At 35.0% G+C, this 6,374-nt stretch overlaps 1 non-coding gene across 1 annotated transcript; it reads left to right on the forward strand.

Annotated features, from left to right (window-relative positions):
• The first annotated feature begins 2,442 nt into the window (after positions 1–2,442).
• On the forward strand, positions 2,443–2,549 carry LOC128281962 (small nucleolar RNA R71). Its single transcript, XR_008272260.1, has one exon. It is a non-coding gene; the product is annotated as a small nucleolar RNA R71 (small nucleolar RNA).
• The last annotated feature ends 3,825 nt before the right edge of the window (positions 2,550–6,374 follow it).

The raw sequence follows: 6,374 nt of genomic DNA on the forward strand, positions 1-6,374 counted from the left end.
TGTATAGGCTATTACGTTTTGTTTGAACTTGGTATGTAAAATTTTGAATAGCCATGCGAAAATGGCTTATAAATGTTTTGAGCATAATGTTATAATCATTCAGTATGTATATGCTCATTAAGAGGCAAGGAAATGTTTGGCAATGATCAGCCATTAGAATGGTTCATCATGATTATATTTTGGACTATATATGCAAAAGGGTTAGTTGAATCATAGAAACTATGTGTTAGAGAAAGTCTACCCTAGAAATAGATGCTGGCAGCAGCAGTGATGTGGATGTGAAAAATCACTAAAAATAGTAGGAATTTAATTAAATAGTGAATAAATTATGTAAATGAACCTTGATGAATCTACTTTCATATGGAAGAAACAAATCGGTCATATAAGTTGTATGTTAAGAGATATTTAGGTTCTCGTGAAACAGGGCTAGAACGGTTTCTGGATTCCCTGTTCTGACTTTGGAAATTCATTGCAAATTAACCAGAGATAATTAGGAGTCATGCCATATATTTATAGATTCCTCTTTGAGTCTAGTTTCTATAGAAACAAACGGAATCAGTATTGAATCCCTGTACAGGGAGATATCCAGGTCGTAATGCATGAAGGTCAGTGTAGTCTCACCCTGTAATAGGGGAGACTTTAACTAATAAACTGTACTAATTGGCCCAACCAAAAATTCTAGAAATAAATTTTTAGATGCATATATGAGTCTAGTTTCAGGGAAAAATTACGAAACTGGTTTTTGAGTTTTGGAACTCAAGATATGATTTTTAAAGTGACAGTGACGCAGTTAGCCAACTGCCTGGAAAATTTTTAAAATGGATTGTGAAAGTAAATGAATTAGTCGGTTAGCACCTCGTGTTCGACTCCGGTAACGGTCTCGGGTACGGGGTGTTACATTAACATTACTCGAGTTAACAGAACTTAAACAATCGTCTCGATTACTAGATATATTAGCAGAATCACGAGCTTGAAGTTTAATCGTGTCATCTCCTACACGAAGTATCAATTCACCTGTGCCAACATCTATGATAGTTCTAGCAGTTGCTAAAAAGGGCTTTCCTAAAATTAAAGGTACGTCACTATCCTCATCCATGTCAAGGAGAATTGATAAGCACGTCTTCAATAATACCCCTAGGAAATCTAATTGTTTTATCTGCCAATTGAATGCTCATCCTAGTTTGTTTGGGTTTCCCAAGACCGAGTTGTTTAAACATTTTATAAGGTATGACATTAATGCTCGCCCCTAGATCAGCCAACACATTCTTAATATTTAAACTATCAATTAAATATGGAATAGCAAAACTCCTTAGATCTTTCAATTTGTTGGGTAGCTTATTTTGCAAAATGGCTAAGCATACTATGTTTAACTCTACGTGTAACGAATCATCTAAGCATACTGTGTTTAGCTCTACGTGTGACGAATCATCTAACTTTCATTTATTTGCTAAAAGCTCCTTTAAAAATTTAACTGTGCGTGGAATTTGTGAAAGAGCTTCAATAAACGGTAAGTTAATATGTAATTTTTTTAATAATTTAAGAAATTTACCGAATTTTTCATTTGTGTGGTCTTTCCTAGTCGCATTGGGGTATGGCACATGAGGTTTATTCTCTTTACTTACATCAACCTTACCTTTATCTTACATATTGTCTTGCCTTGGTTTCGGTTCAGCTTCAACTAACCCTTCATCATTGTGCACAGTAATGGCATGAAGTTGCTCCCTTGGGGTAGTTTCAGTGTTACTTGGTAGGCCACCTTGTGGTCGTTCAGAGATCAACTTAGCAAGTTGTCTTATTTGAGTTTCGAGCCCTTGAATTGATGCTTGTCGATTCTTAAGCACTATTTCTGTATTCTAAAAATGAGTTTCTGACACCGAGATGAATTTTGTAAGCATCTCTTCAAGGTTCGATTTCTTCTCTTGTTGGTAGGGTGGTTGTTGAAAACCTGAAGGATGTTGTGGCATTTGATTTCCCTGACCACCCCACGAGAAATTGGGATGGTTCCTCCAACCGGCATTATAAGTGTTACTATACGGGTTATTTTGAGGTCTAGAATTATTACCCATATAGTGGACTTGTTCCTCCACGGTGCTAGAGTTGAAGGATGGATAATCTATTTTGGGCATTCCTCCTCCATTTTAATCACACCTCATCACTGGATGTACCTGAGTAGAACCATACAAACCATCAATCTTTTTATTTAAAAGTTCTACCTAGTTAGATAGCATAGTGATCATGTCGAGGCTGAAAACATTAGCTGCTTTTGTCAGCTTCATTGTCATGACTTGGCACTAATAGTTATTCAGTGACATCTCTTTAATAAATTCATAAGTCTCTTCAGGTGTTTTGTTGTTTAAAGTTCCACCAGCAGCTGCGTCGATAAGTTGCCTTGTTAAGGGATTCAAACTGTTGTGGAAGGTTTGAACTTGTAGCCAAAAAGGCAACCCATGATAGGGGCACCTTCTCAATAGATCCTTGTATCTCTCCCATGCATCATAAAGTGTTTCTAAATCTATCTACACAAAAGAAGAGATATCATTCCTTAATTTAGTCGTTTTAGCCCTGCGAAAAATATTTAAGTAAAAATTTTTCGGTCATTTGATCCCAAGTGGTGATTGACCCTCATGGTAACGAGTTCAACCACTATTTAGCCTTATTCCTTAATGAAATGGGAAACAACCGAAGGTGAATGGCATCGTCAGAAACACCATTAATCTTAAAGGTGTTGCAGAATTCCAGAAAATTTGCTAAATGAGTGTTTGTATCCTCGTCCTGCAAACCATCAAACTGAACAAACTGTTGTATCATTTGAATCGTGTTAGGTTTCAGTTCAAAATTATTTGCAGCAATAGTAGGTCTGACTATACTCGATTCACTTCCTGCTAAAGTAGGTTTAGCATAATCATACATAGTACGAGGAGTGGGATTCTAATCTACCAGATTTGCAGTAACCACAGGAGGTAGCAAATTATTTTGATTTTCAGCCATCTCCTTAGTATTAGTGTGAATATCGCCCTCTCGCTCTTCCTCTATGTATTGTAGGCTTCGCCTTATTTCCCTTCGATTTCTTCGAGCTCTGCTCTCGATCTCACTATCAAAAAGCAAAGGTCCTGACGGGTTTCTTCTAGTCATAAACTATAAAAACCTATCAAAAATAACTAAAAGAAAATTTAGTAATTAAAACAAAAAAAAAACAAAATTAAATTGTAATAAAAAATGGCTAAAGTAATAAAAATTAAGCGTTCCTAATATCTTAGTCCTCGAAAATGGCACCAAAAACTTGATTGTCGTGAAACTAACTAAAAATTCGACTAAGGCAAGCTCACCTATCGAACAGTAGTATAGTTATGGTGAGACCGGGAATATCGTATCCACGATGACTAAAAGTACTAGTAATTACTATCTTTTTATTATTTAACCTAAGAATTAAAGGATGTTTTTAAACTAAAACTAATTATCTAATTAACTAAGATTACGACAGAGATTAAAATTGGGAAATACTTTTTAGAAAACTGATGGAGAAGACAATACCCAAGGAAGAATCCACCTAGACTTCACTTATTACTTCTGAATTAGACGATTTATTCACTTGACTTAATCCATAGAAATCCCTAGTTTATGTTATTATCTCTCTCAAGACTAAAAACAACTGACTCTAGGTTGATTAATCGAAATCTCTTTCTAATTAAAACCCCTATTGTCGTATTAACTCGATCTATGGATTCCCTTATTAGATTTGACTCTAACTCGACAGATTTATATCGTCCTATCTTTAGGATTGCATGCTGTGACAGCCCTAAAGTGACCCTAGTCGGAAAGTGGTTTCGGGACCACTAAACCGAGTCATAAAAATAATTAATCGTCATAGTTGATGCTTATTATATGTATGTATGCATGTATAAAAATTTCATATTGGAATTTTGTTAATTGTAAGTGAATTTTATTAAATAGGACTTATGTGGGAAGATTTAGAAATGTGCTAGGCAAATGTAAAGTGGCCTATTTATGCATGTTGCAAAATAATTGTACTTGCATGTCAAATTAACCAAAGAACAAGATGGTGGCCGGCCATGCTATAAGTTAAAGCCTATTATAAACATTTGGTGTTAGTGTTTTATGGGAGAAAGAATAAAATAAAAGGTTAGTAATAAAGTAATGAAAAGGGAGGGGTGATGAAAACAAAGTTGTCTCATCCATGTTCCCCCATTGCCGTGACTTGAGGAAGAAAGAAAAGAAGAAATCGGTTCTTCTTGGCCGAAATGAAAAGAGGAAGAAGGGAGTGAAGCATTCGATTATCCTAGGTCAATATTAAGGTAAGAAAGTTTATACTAGTTCTTGAAATTTTAGTTGATATGGAGTGAGATGTCAAGTTATTTTTGTAACCCATGTTGAAATTTTGAGTGTGGAATGAGTAAGGTTTTCGGCTATGGAGATTAATAAGGGTGATGGTTGTTGTTTCATGCTAAATCTAGATGAACAATGGTAGTTGCTTACATCTTGATATTTATGAGTTCCTTTCTTGGTTCTACCTTAGACCCACGAAGTATATTTTTATTTAGTGTTGTTGGAGATTGATGATAGAAGCTAATTAGTGAGAGTTGGATAGATATTATGAGGTTAAAATTCATGGGATTGTAAGCTTGTAAGTTGGATGATGAAATTCATGCTTTGTGAGGGTAAATGGGTTAAAAGGAGCATTCGGCCATGATGTAAAAGCATGATGAAGTGATGTTAAATGCTTTGAATATTGAGTATATGTTGTTATAAGTTGAATTTAAGGTTTGTTAAATTGTCTTTGTCATTGCCGAATGTGTGTAGTTAAAGAAAAAAATTGTTAAAGTGCTTAGTTAATTGATATTAGGTTAATGTATGTGTTTTGAATTGATGGAATGGAGAGGATGCTTTAATTGTGTTATGAACAATTATATGTTAAATTAAGGTTTGCTAAGCTAGCTATTAAGGTGAAGTACAAATGTTAGTATTTGATTGCTAGTGTACATATGGGTATTAGCGAGTTTTGAACTTGAAACAAAATGGTATTTAGTCAATACAAGTAACCATATTTGTAGAATGTATTAAGTATAGAATCGGCCTCAACATAGACATGCATATTCGCCACATGAGGTAGATTGATGTTGCATGTATTCGGTTAGAGGCAAGCATATTGATGCTTTTATCTTGGCTTAGATAATCGGCTAAAAGAGAGTGTGGGCTAATATGTTGAGTTGATTCATGATTTCATATATATGTGACTCTAATGTCCAATGTATATATGGGTTAAGTACCTTGAGTTTCTCTTTTGATGTTCAAATGATTAAATCAATTTATTTGTTAAATTAAGCTCAAGAGCAAAGGGAACTAAATCCGATAAAGGGAAGGAAAAAGTGATCGAATAGTCATTTAAATCGCTCGACAACATCCGAGGTAAGTTTTCGAGTAATGAAACTTAGTTTACGATTTGATTAAGTCATGACGTATAATCATAACAAATATACGGTGATATAATGATTCTACTTGAATTATATGTTGAGTTAATTAGTCTATACGTATGATGGGTAGCCGTATGTGCATAGAGATCATGTCACAAAGCAAACCAAATCATGCTGTTTGTATGTGGCTATTGAGCCGAAAATGGGAATGCTTAATAATTGATTTGTGTTTGAATTCTAGTTATGAAAATGAAATAAAGATGTGACATGATTTACTGACATGTGCATGAATATTTGGATGATAACGAAGGCATTTGTGCTAGTGACTAATTCCGGCTAAGCCAGAAGGCATTTGTGCGAGTTACTATATCCGCCTAAGTCCCAAGGCATTTGTGCGAAGTTACTATATCCGGCTAAGTCCCAAGGCATTTGTGCGAAGTTACTATAACCGGCTAGTCCCAAGACATTTGAGCGAGTAGCTATATCCGTAAAATCCGAAGGTACTTGGTTTGGGAATGAGCGATATTGCTGTAATAATTTCAATTAATATGCTCGTAAAATCCCAACGATGAGGTACGTTTCAGATATGCATTGGATTGTTGATCCCTTTTAAATAGTATTCGCCACCGTTTAATGAGCTTCGACTTTTGGTTAAGTTGATCTTTTATGTATGAGTATAAGGGTTGGTAATGTGAAGTAGGTATGATTTTGAGAATGTTTGTATATGAAATTATCCGTATGTCATATGAATGCTATACTTCAATTGTGCCTAATTTCATTGCTCAAAACTTACTAAGCATTAAATGCTTATTCTGTTTCTTTGATTCTCTATTTTATAGATTTTGGTTCGTCAGCTATCGGACTCGGGATTGTCGAAGTCGAAGTCGTCCACACTATCAAAGCCCTTTTGGTACACTTTTGGTTGAACTCTGAAAATGGCATGTA

The sequence above is a fragment of the Gossypium arboreum genome, chromosome 1 (assembly GCF_025698485.1).
Source record: "Gossypium arboreum isolate Shixiya-1 chromosome 1, ASM2569848v2, whole genome shotgun sequence".
Classification (NCBI taxonomy): domain Eukaryota; kingdom Viridiplantae; phylum Streptophyta; class Magnoliopsida; order Malvales; family Malvaceae; genus Gossypium; species Gossypium arboreum.